This window comes from Dermochelys coriacea, chromosome 9 (genome assembly GCF_009764565.3).
Source record: "Dermochelys coriacea isolate rDerCor1 chromosome 9, rDerCor1.pri.v4, whole genome shotgun sequence".
Classification (NCBI taxonomy): domain Eukaryota; kingdom Metazoa; phylum Chordata; order Testudines; family Dermochelyidae; genus Dermochelys; species Dermochelys coriacea.
This window is the reverse complement of record NC_050076.1, coordinates 45,317,132-45,334,240: the sequence shown is the minus strand read 5'-3', so window position 1 is coordinate 45,334,240 and position 17,109 is coordinate 45,317,132. Positions and strand designations below refer to the sequence as shown.

General features: G+C 42.3%; 1 protein-coding gene across 1 annotated transcript in view; it reads right to left on the bottom strand.

Annotated features, from left to right (window-relative positions):
- Positions 1-17,109, bottom strand: part of GPC1 (glypican 1) — a 367,159-nt gene that overhangs the window by 80,463 nt on the left and 269,587 nt on the right. The window lies entirely within an intron of this gene.

The window sequence follows — 17,109 nt, the reverse complement described above, 5'->3', positions numbered from 1 at the left end:
CATATTTGCCTGGACCTTGTGCTAAGGCTACAAAATAATTTTCCAGTAAAGAGAGAGCAACAGTGTGAAAACCGTCAGCCCAGCCAGAGAGTTTGCATGGAAAACTGGCCTATGACTCCTAAAACGGCAGATATAATCCTACCAAGTTGGCTGGTGGGAGGAACTAGGTATACAAATCAGGAAAAATATCAAATACTGTATCACAATTTCTCAGGTCTGACCGAATGCATGAATTTGTGATGAAATTCATACGGGTATAGAGTCAAGAAGATTTTCTGCTTCTAAGTTTGTCCCCTACCGTGAAAGAGAGGGCATGTGAAATACGCTCACTAGGAATGCTGCTGTCATAGTTCAAGGATACTGCTCTAAGAATGAGAGAAACAAAAATAAGTTGGTGGCGTGGTGTCCTGTACAATATTAACAAGGGCAAAAGAAATAGAGTGGTGGGTTTTATTCCAAATTTCAGAACTTCCTTCTGGAGCTAGATGTGTCAGATTGACTGGGGACCTGGAGTAGGCATACTGTCTTCTAGTGCTGAGTGTCCATTTAATATATTGTTTTACACTCCAACCCCTTCTTGTCTGACGTGCTTCCATAGCTGATTTTAATGCTGTCCCTGCAGCCACAGAAATATTAGAAGAGAAATAATTCAGCAAAATATTTAAATTTGTTAAAATCTAAACTAAATGCTTATTCAAATCTGTTGCATTTACTTTAGTGTGTGTGGTAATATTTTATTTAAACCATTACTATTAGTCTAGGGTTGCCAGGCGCCTGATTTTCAACCGTTTTCTATTGTGTTTTGGGCCGTTAAAAGTCCAGTTGGCGGTGCAGCGGGGCTAAGGCAGGCTCCCTGCCTGCCCTGAGTCTGCACAGCTCCCAGGAAGCAGATGGCATGTCCGGCCCCTAAGCGCAAAGGTGATCAGGGAAGCCCTGCATGCTGCCCCCGCCCCCACAGCTCCCATTGGCCAGGAACCACTGGCCAATGGGAGCTGTGGGGGTAGCGCCTGCAGGCAGCGTGTACTGCACAGAGCTGCCTGGCCACCCCTCTGCCTAAGGGCCGGACATGCCAGTTACTTCTGGGAGCTGCGTGGAGCCAGAGCAGCATATGCACTGTATGATACTACTGCTTTTAAAAAAGAAACAAAGCTCACTAAAATGATCTGAAACAAAAGGTCTGGCTATCTGAACCATGGGTAAAAGATGGCTAGGGAAATAAGATAATTAAACATGTTGCAGGTGGGTTTCCTCTACAGTATTGCCAATTTCTAATAGGTAGCATAGTCCAAGGATACCTTAGGTCCCTGTTTATGTGCCAGCTCCTGCTCAGGAGGCTGCGGGCAAACTTACAGTGCTAGAACATCCCTTTTACGTGGTATACCCTTCTGACTGATGGAAAAATACCAAGATGTGCATAAGAGCAAGTGGCAAAAAACATGTAAGCACCTGTTTTGAAAGTGATTCCTGACCCTAATAGATGGACAAGCTGTATATCATTCCAGCAGAGAGATCCGTGTATATAAAATACTATTAAACTTAATACAGCTGATATCTAAACCATTTGCATCGATAGCTTCTCGATTGTTTAAACCTTTTATTTCCTTTTAGGGACGTCTACCCCGTTATAACACTAACGCAGGGATCAGCAACCTTTGGCATGCGGCCTGTCAGGGAAAATCCACTGGCGGGCAGGGACAGTTTTTTGCTTGCAGCATCCGCAGGTTTGGCTGATGACTGCTCCTGCTGGCTGCAGTTCGCTGTTCCAGGCCAATGGGGCTGCGGGAAGTGGCGGCCAGCATATCTCTTGGCCCACGCTGCTTCCCGCAGTCCCCATTGGCCTGGAACGGCAAACCGCAGCCAGTGGGAACTGCGATCGGCCGAACCTGCGGACGCTGCAGGTAAACAAACCGTCCTGGCCGGCCAGCAGATTTCCCTGATGGGCCGCGTGCCAAAGGTTGCCGATCCCTGCACTAACATGAGGAATAAAGCATTATAAAGAGATGGTGCTGTTGCGGTAAATTTCCCAAAGGCTTGTCTCCACTAAATGTGTATGAAACTGCAAGCATCAAGTGCTGGCGTATGCATGGGAAGTCTAAATGTTCACACATGCACTTTTAATAGTCTTAACAACAGGGCATTCTGAAGTGTGTGTTTGCAATTGGGCTTTATAGCTGCAAAATGGTAACCCTTGGTCAACTGAAACTTTTGTGACCTTCCACATACACTGAATATTCACACAAGCAACCACAATCCTACAAGCAGATCCAGGCACGTGGACTCTGGCGCCTGGGCAGAGCCCTGCTGAAGTAAATGAAAAGTATAAGGTTCTGCCTACATATAGCCACAGGCGGGATCAGTAAAGTCTTTGGGTCAGGGACTCAGACTATTTTGTAAAGCTCCATTTGCATTCATGGCACAATAAGCAATTAGCAGCCATAATAAAGACTTTAATCCTTTTAAAATCTGGTCTTCATTTCCCCTCATGCATTTTAGGTGTTTGGTATTTATTTAGCAAGGGATATTTTTTAATCTGGTCTCCTTTTAAGTATGTTTCTACTACAACTACCGGTCTATCGAGACTAGGGTACCATAAAGGGACTTATTGGAAGGGTATCACAGCAAGAAATAACTCCTGATATAAGGTACTTCACAAGGTCAAGGGAAGGATTGAAGAGAGAGTCTTAAATTAGCTCATTCACAAAAAGGCTGCTACATACTCCTCCCCCCACCCTGCCACCTCTGTACCTATGCAGAAAATCTGCTGGAAGAGCCAGGAAGTGGCAGTATTCTTTGAAGACACCATGTTTTTTACCTGAGCAAACCTATATACAAAGGCAAGTCAACTGGCATAACAGCTATTACTGACAGGAACAAGAAGAGTGGTAGAATTAATTGTCAATATTGCCTCTTCCTTAACAGACTTATTCTACAAGATCTAAAGAACCACATTTCTCTAACTGCAAAACAAGCTCAAGACCAACATGAAGTACTGTGAATTGTTGACAATTTTCTTTATGATGTACACCACCTCATAAATGCACTGTATGTATTTACACCTTTGTGGTCTTTTTTTTTTTAACTCAGGAAATAGAAGTGGCTGTTTTCTATGGTTCAAATAGACAATCAGCTATATACAAAACATGCTCACATGATTATATATTGGAAGGACATGGTCAAGGTAACTTTTGTAAGTATATATAAACAGACAACTACCGTGTTTGTGGAGTTATAGTTATATGACAAATTGGAGAGGCATGTTATAAATTGCAGAGGCAAACTGATACACTTATCAGATGCCTCTGCAGTTTATCACATGCTTCTGACCACTTTACTTGCCCACTAATCAATCTCACTGGGATTTATTCTAACATTCCAAACCTTTCAGCAGCTTCAGACAGCTGCTGCCATTTCTAAAAGTCAACCTGCTGGAGAAATCGTTTCCTCCAGATTTCTTCCCAACCCACCCCCAAAACTAAATTACATTAAAAAAAATATAAAAAATTAAACATATTAAGAGCTTGACAACTTTTCTGTGTTTATAACAACTTCATAGATTACACCTCCTAGGTTCCATTTCCTTACTTAAACCAGTGCATGATAGGAGAATTTCTTTTATCATAGGGATCATCATTAAAACCAGGGCTCTTCACTTTGACTTTTGCTGTTCAAAAACACATCAACAAATCATTAGTTTTTAAAAAAACACAAAAATATTTACAGGGACTCTGCAAAAAAAAAACAAAAACCAAAACCCTGTGCCTATTCATCCTTGTCATGCATCCCTTTAGAAGAAGGACTTTTGCACTCAAATAATTTTTGAAACCCTCAGATCAATAGACTTCCTATGTGTTTAATAAATCTGTAGACTCCATCCCACAGTAGTAGGTCAGAACTACCTTGTGCTCCTTAATTAGTACTGCCCTCTGCTCAAGGTGCCCTTAGGACAAACTGTTCCTTGCTGGGTTAAAAAAAGACGGCTTGCCACTATATTTTTACTACAAAGAATATCTAAGACACCCAGCAGCTGTTTCCTGGGCACGAGGAGGACAGAATTCACCAACTGTTGGAATAACATTTCGATACAGGCCAGATTCTCCTTATCATGTTATTTCCATAATTGCTCAGTTAAATCTATAAACAATTTTATCTGTGGCTTCCCTTCTTCCCCTGCTATCAAAATGCATTCCACCTGTCTTCTTGGAAAAACCAGCTGTCTGTGAAATCCCCTCTTATGAAATTATTGTATTCATAAAGAAAGAAAACTACCACAATGCAGTTATTGTTACTCGTCCTTCTTCCAAAGCGTGGGGGCGCCAGAGTTTTTCTAACCATTTTATATTTAATATGGGCTATTTTTCCTAGCCTTGTTCTCTGAACGGCTGAACTGTTTTGGCTGAAATTTTCCAAAAAATGTCAGGCTGAGGCAGACACTCAGCACAGAAAATTTTAGCCCAAATTGTTGAAGTTTGCCAAAGTTATAAACAACTGAAAAAGGGATCTTATAATGGGAAGTGTCATACAACCTTAATAATAAGGTGGATGAGCCAATATCTTTTATTGGACCAACTTCTGTTTGCCAGCTCTGTTGATTCTTCCTCAAGTTGAGTTCTATGAAGCTCAAAAGCTTGTCCCTTGCACCAACAGAAGAAAACTGAAAGGATATCCTCTCCTATTAATGCATATTTACATCACTATTGTTATAAGGGATAAGTGCAGTCCATGCATTCCCTTAACTGGAAAAAATACGATGGTCTCCCTAAGTATGGATAGTTAAAAGGATGTGACTTTTTTCTTTTCTAAAGGAACTGATATTGTTTTACCTGTTGCACTGAAATTTAGATCCCAACACAATAGTCTGATTTCTCTTCCATTTGATGACATCTGTTCTGGTTTGGTCAGAACAAGAGCTCTTCTTAACCTTCATCCAGCCTTAGAATCTAAAATTTTCAGACAAGATTTTAAAAAACATGTGCCCTACTGTTAGCCTCTTGTTCAGTTTTAGGACCCTAAATAAGCAAACACCTACTCTGCCAACCCCCACCCCCCCGGCCCCAACCAGAGACAGCAAGTCTTAGCACCTGGGTCAACTGGTTTAATAACCGGTTATTAATAATGGGTTAATAAACTGACTCAGGCTTGTAGGGTCCATGGTAGTGGGCTAAAAATAGCAGCATAGACAGACATGCTTGGGCTGCAGCCCAGGCTCTGAGACCCTCCCTGTTTGCTTGGTTTCAGAGCCCAGGCTCCAGCCCAAGCAAGAACACCTACGCTGCTACATTTAGCCCCCGTAGTGCAAGTCCTATGAGCCCGAATCAATTGATTCAAGTTCTGGGACTTGCTGCCACACCGTAGGGTTTCCCCCCGCCAGTGTAGATGTACCCTGCATGGCCTGATTTTCAAAACTGCTCAGAACCCATCAATTCCCACTAACTTTTGCAATTCAAGCCACTTTGAACAAGTGCTTAAATATGGATTTAGAATCTTAACGTAGGCACCCATATCAGAAAACCGTAGCCCTTGTAGTTAAATACTCATAAGTGTACGATGGCTCAGTCTTCTAAGCCTTAAATTGATCTTAAAGTTGAAAGGCTTTCAGTTTTCTGGGTTTTTTAAAGATCATTTCAAAGCTAAAATGACTCCAAACATTGGATCACTTCAAACTCATGGCCATCTAAGCTTTACACATAATTTTATAACATTGAACTAATTTTCATTAAAGTTGGCTGGGTTATTACATTTCACTGAGATTCATAGAATAAGTAAAGTTTAAAGAAACTTGTCCAGTATTCAGAAGTTTTTGAATTATGCCTGAATACATTTTCTGCAGGGAACAGTCGGAAGAGATAATTGATTGTTTGTTAAATGTACACATACAACACAAATTACTAGACTGATTTAGTAGTCATATAAAAACCATTTAAAAAATCACATCATGCCTGAGCCAAACACGGAAAATTTTGACCCAAAAGCTATTTGTTTCAGAAATTTGTAAGGTAAAAAGAATGTCTGTGTGGATGGAATTGTAATTTAACCTTAATTACAGCTCCGACTGCTATAGAAGTTATATTACTCTCATGTTAAAGACTTCTTACTTTACGGCAGTGGATGGTGAAACGCTTTGATCAGTAGCCTTATTTCCCACCACCCCACCTCTTTACAGAAGTGTAATCCCCAATATAGCCTTACTTGGAGGAAGATTATGTTTTAAAGGACAGGGAAGAGGCTGGGCGAGGTGCAAAAAATGAAGGTAGAAACCTTCCTCCTTTCTCTATCCCCTATTTTATTTACACAATTTATGAGAGTGAGACAAAAAAGCCCTCTGGGATGTTGTGAACTATTCAAAAACCGCACACTTGGGGGCACAGGGAAGCTCAGGTCTACAGGCAGGACATGCTGGTGATAGCCATAGATTTGTGGAAGAAAATATTAGCTGAGTAACAAGAATTTTAACCACCCTTCAGACTGTAATTATGCATTTATTTACCAAAATTGGAAAAATACAGATGTTTTGTTCTTAATTTAATTTAAAATAAATAAAAACCACTGGCTGCTGTAAGATGTTAGAACTGGCACTTTTCTTCTGCCACAGCTGAGATTTCTGCATCTGTGGTTCAGGCTTAAGTTTTTCTGAAGGGAGGAACTGAGACTTTTTCAAACTCTTAAAGCCTTAAAACTCTTATTTTTTCTTTACTTTTTTTTTATTTTTGGCAAGTCGGATTCCCGCCCCCCCCAGTGCTCTGCTCCAGTGAACCTGATGAGTCTAATAAATTCTGACTTCGTGTATGCTGTCTCATATCAGCATAGGTTGTATGTTTTGTTAGCCAAGTGGATAAATAAAGCACTTAGCTGTACAAACTCAGGAAGGCTGTAATTGGTATGATCTGGAGGTATTATGGTAGCTGAAATCCTTGTTTCAAATATGATGTTTGTTTTGTCCAACTAGGGGAGATACATTCTGTTTTCACCAATGCTAGGGCTTTCATTTGTCAGTACACAAACATTTGCTTTTAAAACCCTCAGGATGCTACACTTTGGTTCAGATTAATAGCCTGTTCAGCTCTCATGTTTGGCTCAAGTATGCTTTTAACTTGAAGACTATAGGATGATTAAATAAATGCTTTGGTGTGTTCATGAAAAATGTTTGCAGTCAAGCGATATGAATTCCACAAAAATTTATTTTGTCTGGGTAAGCCAGGTTTTGATTCTTTATGCAATTTAAAGAGACTCCAGATATATCTCCACTGCAAAAAGAATACCCAGGTCAGCGAGTCTCAGAGCCTGTCAACTGACTTGGGCTCCCGGGGCTTGCACTATCGGACTAAAAATAGCAGTGTAGATATTCCCACTTGGGCTGGAGCCTGGGTTCTGAGACTCTCCACCATCACTGGGTTTCAGAGCCCGGGCTCCAGCCCAAGCGGGAACGTCTACCTTGCTATTTTTAGCCCATTAGTGTGAGAGCCCTGTGACCCCAAGTCAGTGGACCCGGCCTCTGACACTCACTACTGCAGGTCTTTTTTTCCAACCACCACCAAACTTGGAAGGAGTTCAAAATCCAAACTCAACTCTGAATTCTGCAAATGGCTCCTATGTGGGATAGGAGCCATGTGACTTGGGTTCTATTCCCACCTCTGCCACTGACCTGATGTGTAACCTAGGGTAAGTCACTTTAAGCATGTGCTTAACTTAAACATTATTTAAATTTACATAGGTCTTTTACAACTGCTCAGCTGCCTATGATGCATGAATCCACTACTTTTTCCTTCAGCAAATTCAATTAATGAACAATTTAAATAGCAACTTTTGTGCACTTTTAGTTTTTACGTAAGCTGTGTTCATGGTGATTTTTTTAAAAAATTGGTTAAATTTTATTAAGTAGCTGAACATCTCAGGTTCATTTAAATGACTGATAATGCAAATTCATTATATGTGGAGCACTGTCAGCTCCCTCCATTATGCTCTAGAGTTGGTGTGTGTGTTCGAAGTTTTATAAAATGCAGCCTTCTGCCACACAAATGGGTGTGGATACTGTGGCTTAAATTCCACAATGGACAGTTGGCACAGATTTGCCACTAAATAATGATAGCAAAGAAAGAGCAACAGCACCATCCTACCTGAAAAACCATTGATAAAATAAGTCTATTACAATGAATAACCACAGTTTCATGCCTTAGAGACATCTGAACTAATCTCTCATCTTTGGCCACTATGTACACACTCACTCTCAGGAGTTTTGTGAGTTATCAGCATTTGTCTAACTGCTTCCACTGATATCAAAGGGAGTTTCACCACTGACTTCAATGGCAGTTAGGCCAATGCTTGCTGCTTTTAAATCCCCCATCCTTAATATGTTAGACATCATCATCTGTATGGTGTGTGTGTCAATGTGATGGCGTATAGAATCATGAGAACGAGAACCAGTCTTCTTTCCCTTTCAGAGCCCTTCATGCGGCCAGATTTTCCAGAGGGCAAAGCATCCAGCAGCTATGCTAAGAACAAAGTTAGCTCCTTGGTACTGTGACCTGTTGGGATGACCTCCATAACACATTTGTGGCTTCCCAATTGAGTACTGAGGCCATCCCAAGCCGATGCTAATAAAACCTGTACAGCACACCATTATGTGTTTTCTAATATAAGAAACAGATATGGAAATATCAGTGAAATGAAGCCACTTCTACAGTGGGACAAAGGATCTGTCTTATCAGGACTGAAGTCTTTATAAACTCCCTCTTCAAAAACTAGTCAGTTGTTCCTGATAGAAGTATTCATCTCCTTACAGAGTTCTTGGAGGATGATGACAACTAAATGAGCTAACCATTTTAAGACAAATATCTAAAGAATGATGAAAAAGGAAAGGTGAGCAGATTCAGAAAAAGCCCCATGAAACCCTCCTTTTCCTCCTCACACACTCTCCATACTGGCAGGGATGCCCCTAGCTATTCTGGGGCCCTACGCAGCCCCCCTGTGGGGGTGGGGCCCCAGGCCACCACAGGCGGTGAGGGGGAGGGCTGGCCCCAGGCCTCTGGGGGGAGGGAGGGTGCTGACTTGGGGGGCAGGGGGCAACCGACCCCTGGCACTCACCGGCAGCATGGCTGGGGCCGGGTCGCTGCACTTCCCGCCGCTGGTGAGTGCAAGCCTGGCCCTGCTGCAGTTCTCAGAGGAGTGGGGTTGGAGCAGGAACAGGAGGGGATGGGGCTGGGGCTGGGGCAGAGCAAGGCAGAGGTTTTGGGGAAGGGGTGGACTGGGGGTGGGGATGAGGCGGAGCAGAAGTGGAAAGAGTCAGGGCCAGGGTGGAGCAGGGGCAAGGGCCCTGGGGAAGAGGTGGGACAGGGGCTGGAGCAGCATGCAGCTGTGCAGGTCACCTCCTGATGCCCTATGCAGCTGCGTACTTTGCGTATGGGTAGGGACGGCCCTGCACACCGGGTCTGAGAAGCAAGATTTTCTTTGTTAACACACATGGGTATTGTAAAAATGCCCTGGGAAAATACACACACACCTTCCCTTCAGCATAAAAAGAAAGGCTGATCACATTCTGGAAAAGTGGGGATAGGAGGCATTACACAAGTGAATTTGAGGCACAGAATCTCCTCCTATAATGTTGCATTCCTGGGACTGGAGGATCAAACCGAACAATGTTACACCCAGATTAGAATGACACTGTTTAGTCTTAGGTAGGATCATCATGTAGCTCAAACTTTTATTGTTGCAACAGCTGCAACAGATAAAGTTCACAGATTCTTCCTATGTAGCCTAATTGCTAGGCTGTATTTTGTTGCAGATTTTGATGGCTTGTTTAGATGAGGAAGTTTTACCTGTTATACAAGTATAGCTATACTGGTACTGTTAAACAAATATAAATCCCCATGTGAACACTTTTCCTCCTGAATAAGAGTGGCTATTTTCAGTTTAGTTAAACCCTTTCCAAAGCTATGTAAGCTAAACTGAAAAAAGGCATTCATGTACCAGAATAAGAATCCTTATGGGAGTAATACAAATACAACTGTAGCACTTCAAATTCATATCTTAACTTATACCAATATAACTTTCCCATTTAGACAATCCCTGAGTCTCATATCTGGTGCATCGAGACTTCAGTGAGATGAGTTAAACTGCAGGAGAAAGTTGGACTATTGCACTCAAACTACTGAATGGAAGTTTTATTTATTTTGATTTATTTTTTATTTATTTTTTTCGTACTATATCTAACTCCTACTGATCAGATGGTACCTGCCTACTGTCCCTGATTATATGTTATTCAAATGTATGTAGAAAGAAAATAAAGGCGGTCTGCAAACTTGTTTCTGCTCCAATTATTAGCCCGTTCAATCTGAGCTTCTCTGCATTGCTCTTACCAGTCCAGACACTAACGAGGGAATTTTAAAAGGCCTTTGTACAGTGATACAATTCAGCCGGCAGAGAAGCCACTCAAGCAGCACATCAACACAGGTTGCAGAGCTTCATTAACACCGTACTGTTTCTCTTTGGTGTTGGCGAAATGGGAGAAGAACCTGAAAACCTTTGCAGTTCTTTCAATAGTCTCAAAACTCACTGGCAACACTCTTCCTTGAACTCTTGCTCCATTCACAGGCTGTTTGCAGTGTATCTAAGAAATCTCTCAAATCAAGGCAGAACATTATTGGGGATGGACAGACTGACGCAGCAAAGAGATGGGAGTAGGAGAAAATAAAATGGTAAGAAAAATTTTGAGCCTTGAAGAGTATGTCAAAAACAAACAATCGCTTTTAGTCCTGCCCATCAAATTGCATTGTTTTCCTTTACACTCAGTTAAAACATTTACATTAAAAAAAAGTTTATTAACTATTGATAGAAAGGATCTGACTGTCCAGAAGATAAGATGAGCCACAACCTGTGGGACAATCCAAGAAGCAGGATCTGTTGGATAGGATGCCAAGGCAGGTACCATTCCAAGCTCATCCATGATGAATGTGAAGGCAAAAGCAGTGTCTTTAGGGACTGTCTAGAGCGAGATGGTGAACAACACTGTTAAAGCGTATACTTTTTCCCTGATCAAAAAATTAAGCTAAATTCCTTTTTTGAATTTCTTGTGTGTTTAAATACCTACGTCTGGATCCAGGAGGAAACAGTTATGCTTATACTGACCTCTACAAACTGCATAGGAAATATTTAATAATTACGTTTCAATTCTCCAACAAAGGGGAATACAGAAATTGCCTTAAATCTAATTAAGATGCACCCAGCCCCCAACGGGTGGATCCCATAATCAGGTAATTTAAAATTAGACCAGTAAAGGAAGTCTGACTAATGTCACCTGACTTCGTCGGTGCTTCAAAGATGTAGTGGGGGGGCGGGGAGGACATACGGGGAATTTTAGTGTTTAAATAGAGAAAGCCACGTGTTTGTTTTCCATTTCTCTGCAAGCAAATACACTGGCCGAGAGAGAGAGAGAGAGGTCTAGAAGAGATCTCTGAAAAAGGCTGTAGATGTTATTGAATCTTTATTCACTTATTTTTTTAACAACTTTCTGCTGAATTACCTAATGCTTTTAGTTAATTTTTATTAATGAGTTGTCTATTGAATCCACAGTATTTCTATTATTTTGCTTTTTAAATAAGCACTATTGTTCTAATCTTTTTTGAATATGCTGTTTCAGGGAGTTCACTCAGGGTCATCATTTAGAGGCATGTTGCTAAAGTATATCTATTATAGGCAGACCTGTTTGCTTTTCATTAGCAGAATGCAATCAGCTGGTAATCAAGAGAGAGTCTGAATACAAGTGCCAGTATCATTGAGTTTATAACAAGCCAGACAGTATGCACTGCTCTGATGTAATGCTGGATGTTCATTATTCCTCTGCCTGTAAGTCAGGGTGAGCATGGAATGGCTGTAGGGTGGCAAGGATTGGTGAGAAATCTGGACAGATCTTAGAGTTAGGGCAAGCAAGTAGCCAGGGAAAAATTGGGATGAGGGAGGGTAATAGGGTTCTATTAGGGTGACCAGAGGGCAAGTGTGAAAAATTGGGACAGGGGGTTGAGGGTAATAGGTGCCTGTATAAGAAAAGGCCCCCAAAATCGGGACTGTCCCTATAAAATCAGGACATCTGGTCACCCTAGGTCCTAGAGAAGACAAAACTAATATTAGGACAGACATCCCGATTTTATCAGGACTGGTCACCTTACCTAGAGTACTCTGGCTGTCAGAACTATATGAGTTTGAAGGGGAACTTCTTTTCTGCCATCTCTTGGGATTTTTACTTTGAATGATTGAAGCCATTTAAAATTGTTAGATGTTAAGGATTAAAACAATGTAAATTTCACCCTTGCAACTCTTTTTGTGGCTCCAGTGGCTCTGAGTAGGTTTGAGGAGCATTTAATGTCCAGAACTAAATGTATGCCACAAGATGGAGTATTTAAAAAAGTAAATTCTTCCTGTTACTTAGGTGGTTTATTTGTCTGAGGCTGCATGTACAACATGCGCTTTGAATGGATTTCTAAAATATCTGAGTGGTGGTAGACTTTGAGAATAATTATACAGACTTTTTTGGTCTGCAACCAGCTGTCTTCTCAAATATAATAAAGCTACTGTGTTCTCATACCCTCCCCATAGAGAGCACAGTTAGTTTATATTTGAACTTTTCTTGTATCTGAGAACTGTTTGCTGCCTCCATAAAGCATATTGGACTTAATATACTTGGACTTCCTCTGCTCTGTTCTCGCTGTGAAAAAAAGCCCTTTATGGTGATGTGACACTATAAAAATCCATAGTCCTTAAGTTAAAAATAAAATCCTTAGCAGAGTGCATGCCAGCTGAATATGCTGGATTTCTCCCCCTTTAGAATCATATCCTGTTCCTGAACTAGTATTTAGATCTACGTATTTTCACATTTCTTTTCAACACCTGAACTTTCTTTAGTGTTCAGAGGCCTTTAAATAACCACCTGTAACTGAATATACCATCACTCTGTATTTATTATGCCAGTAAGACTGCACAAGCCAACAGGTTGGTTTGCTTCATAGGTCTTATAAAATGTATGAATTTGCTTTTTATGATTCAGAAATTGCTACCCTACAACCATGAAACCCTACAGTCTGCTACCATTGGCCTTCTATACATAGGAAGCTGGGAAAGGTCGAACACACTCTTTGACATGTGTAGCATCCAAAGGCCCCAATCAGGACAATGGCCCCATTGTTCTGGGTGAAGCTGCAGGCCTTGCCTCAAAAAGCTTAAAATCCACGAACACCAAGGGAATAAAATACCCTGATTAAAATCTTCTCCTGCAACAGTAGCAAAAATGATAGAAGATCAGAACCAGCTGCATCTCACTTCTTCCACTCAGCCATATGTATTGATAAAGTGCATGGAGGATCAATGGGAACAAAGAACATGTTTTAGAACTCTAGATTCAGAGTGCTTAAGGAAATTGCAGGTCCTACTCTTCCCAGAGGATTTAATATTTGACCATCCAATAATTTCCCACTATGTAAAAGATCACTCATCCATAATATAGGGATGAGCAGTAGCAGTGCTGGAGTTCTCGTCTATAAACAAAGCAAAAAAAAAAAAAAAAAAAGCAAAAAGCAAAAAAAAAAAGAAAGAAAAAAAAGAAAGAAAACCAAAATGGTTACCTGGCTTTCATAACTATTGTTTTTCAAGATGTGCTGCTCGTATCCATTCCACTCTAGGCGTGCGCAGCGGTTAGAGGTTTTTGCCTTAGTGGTTTCTCTAAGGCTGTAGCGCCCTCTTGAGTGTCACGCTCATGCATCGGTATATTAAGTGCTGCCAGCCCTACTCCCTCTCGGTTCCTTGTTGCCGGTAACTCTGACAGAGGGGTAAGGAGGGCAGGTAATGGAATGAGCATGAGTAACACATCTCCAAGAACAGTTACGAAAGGTAGGGAACCATCTTTTCTTCTTCAAGTGCTTGCTCATGTCGATTCCCTTCTAGGTGACTCACAAGCAGTATCCCTGGTGGCAGGCACGGAGTTCATGGTCGTGCGGCTTGCAACACTGCTCTGCCAAAGCCAGCATCGTCTCAGGCTTACTGGGTGAGCACATAATGAGACGTAAACATATGGACAGATGACCAGGTGGCGGCCCTGCAGATATCCTGAATTTGCACCTGGGCCAGGAAGGCTGCCAATGAAGCCTGCACCCTTGTCAAATGGGCAGTCATGGTCACCTTTGCCAGGTCATAGCAGTAACGGATGCAGGCCGTGATCCAGGATGAAATCCTCTGCACAGATACTGGGCAACCTTTCATCTTGTCTGCCATCCCAATGAACAACTGTGTTGACTTGCGAAACAGCTTGGTCCTGTTGATGTAGAGGGCAAGCAACCTCCTGTTGTTGAGGGCCTGCAATTTGCACTCCTCTTCCAATTTATGAGGCTTTGGAAAGAAGACAGGTAAGTATATGTCTTGACCAGTATTAAACTGTGGAACTACCTTGGGCAGAAATGCTGGATGAGGCCACAGCTAGACCTTGTCCTTGTAGAACACCATATAGGGTGGCTCTGAAGTAAACGCCCTGATCTCAGAAACTCCAGAGGCAGACGTTATTGAGACCAGGAAAGAAACTTTCAGGAGGAGGAGGAGAAGGAAGCAGGAAGCTAGAGGCTCTAAGGCAGGATCCAGGAGCCGCGACAGCATGAGATTCAGGTCCCAGGGAGGGACGGGATCCCTGACATAGGGGTAGAGATGCTTTCAAGAACTGGAGCGGAGGGTGGAAGGCCAAAATAGCGGTCCAGTGGACTTTGATTGATGACAAGGACAAGCCCTGCAGTCTGAGATGCAGAAGATAGTCCAAGATCGCCTGCAGTGAGGCCTGCTCAGCCCGAATACCCCGACACATGGCCCAGCACATGAACCTCTTCCACTTGGCCAGGTAGGTTGCTCTGGTGGAGGGGTTTCTGCTCCCCAACAAGACCTGTTGGACCCAGGTTGAGCATACCAGGTCTTCTGCATTTAGCCATACAGAAGCCATGCTGTCAAGTGTGGCATCGCCAGGTTCGGATGCAGAAGACTGCCGTGGTTCTGGGACAGCAGAGAGACAGCTGCAGCAGGGCGGCTACTGAAAGGTCCATCAGCGTGCCGAACCAGTGCTGCTGAGGCCACGCAGGAGCTATCAGGATCACCTTCATCTTGTCCTGTTAGATCTTCATACAGTTCAAACAGTAATGAGTCACCAGGACCAGATGGTATTCACCCAAGAGCTCTGAAGGAACTCAAATGTGAAATTGCAGGACTACTAACTGTCGTCTGTAACCTATCATGTAAATCAGCTTCTGTACCAAATGACGGCAGGATAGCTAAGGTGACACCAATTATTAAAAAAGGCTCCAGAGAAGACCCTGGCAATTACAGGCTGGTAAGACTGATTTCAGTGCCGAGCGAACTGGTTGAAACTATAGTAAAGAACAAAATTGTCAGACACATAGATGAACATAATTTGTTGGGGAATAGTCAACATGGTTTTTGTAAAGGGAAATCATGCCTTACCAATCCACTAGAATTCTTTGAGGGGGTCAACAAGCATGTGGACAAGGAGGATCCAGTGGATACAGTCTATTTAGATTTTCAGAAAGCCTTTGACAAGGTCCCTCACCAAAGGCTCTTAAGCAAAGTAAGAAATCATGGGATAAGAGGGAAGGTTCTCTCATGGATTGGTAACTGGTTGAAAGATAGGAAACAAAGGATAGGAATGAATGGTCAGTTTTCAGAATGGAGAGAGGTAAATATAATGTCCCCCAGGGATATGTACTGAGATCAGTCCTATTCAATATATTCATAAATGATCTGGAAAAAGGGGTAAAGAGTGAGGTGGCAAAATTTACAGATGATACAAAACTACTCAAGATAGTTAAGGCCCAGGCAGACTGTAAAGAGCTACAAAAGGATCTCTCAGAACTGGGTGACTGGGCAACAAAATGGCAGATGAAATTCCATGTTGATAAATGCAAAGTAATACACTTTGGAAAACATAATCCCAGCTATACATGTAAAATGATGGGGTCTAAATTAGCTATTACCACTCAAGAAAGAGATCTTGGAGTCATTGTGGATAGTTGTCTGAAAACATCCACTCAATGTGCAGCGGCAGTCCAAAAAGCAAAGAGAATGTTGGGAATCAGTAAGACAGGGATAGATAATAAGACAGAAAATATCATATTGCCTCTATATAAATCCCTGCGTGCAGATGTGGTCGCCCCATCTCCAAAAAGATATATTGGAATTGGAAAAGATACAATAAAGGGCAAAAAAAAATTATTAGGGGTATGGAACGACTGCTGTACGAGGAGAGATTAATAAGACCGTTATTTTCAGCTTGGAAAAGAGACGACTGCAGGTGGGGGAGGGGGATATGATAGAGATCTATAAAATCATGACTGGTGTGGAGAAAGTAAAACAGGAAGTGTTATTTACTCCTCATAATACAGAAACTAGGAGTCACCAAATGAAATTAATAGGCAGCAGGTTTAAAACAAACAAAAGGAAGTATTTTTTCATACAACACACAGTCGACCTGTGGAACTCTTTGCCAGAGGATATTGTGATGGCCAAGTCTATAACAGGGTTCAAAAAAAGAACTAGATAAATTCATGGAGGATAGGTCCATAATGACTATTACTCAGGAAGGACAGGGATGGTGCCCCTAGCCTCTGTTTGCCAGAAGCTGGGAATGGGCAACAGGGGATGGATTACTTGACGATTACCTGGTCTGTTCATTCCTTCAGGGGCACCTGGCATATGCCACTGTCGGAAGACAGGATATTGGGCTAGACGGACCTTTGGTCTGACCCAGTATGGCCATTCTTGTGTTCATAAGGACCTTGTGGATTAGTGGCTCTGGTGGGAAGGCATACATCAGAACACCTGACCATAGAGCAGAAAGGCATCTGACAAGGAGCCCCTGTCCAATCCCTGGAATGAACCAAAAGTGGCATTTCCTCTTCTCATGGGATGTGAACAGGTCCACCTGGAGAGTCCCCTACCTCTGGAAGATCACACTGACCACCTTTGGGTAGAGCGACTACTCATGGCAAGAGGAGAAGGTCCTGTTGAGGTGATATGCTACCTTGTTCTTGGCCTGGGCAGATGCCCAGATACCAGATGGATAGCATGCCGCACAGAGAA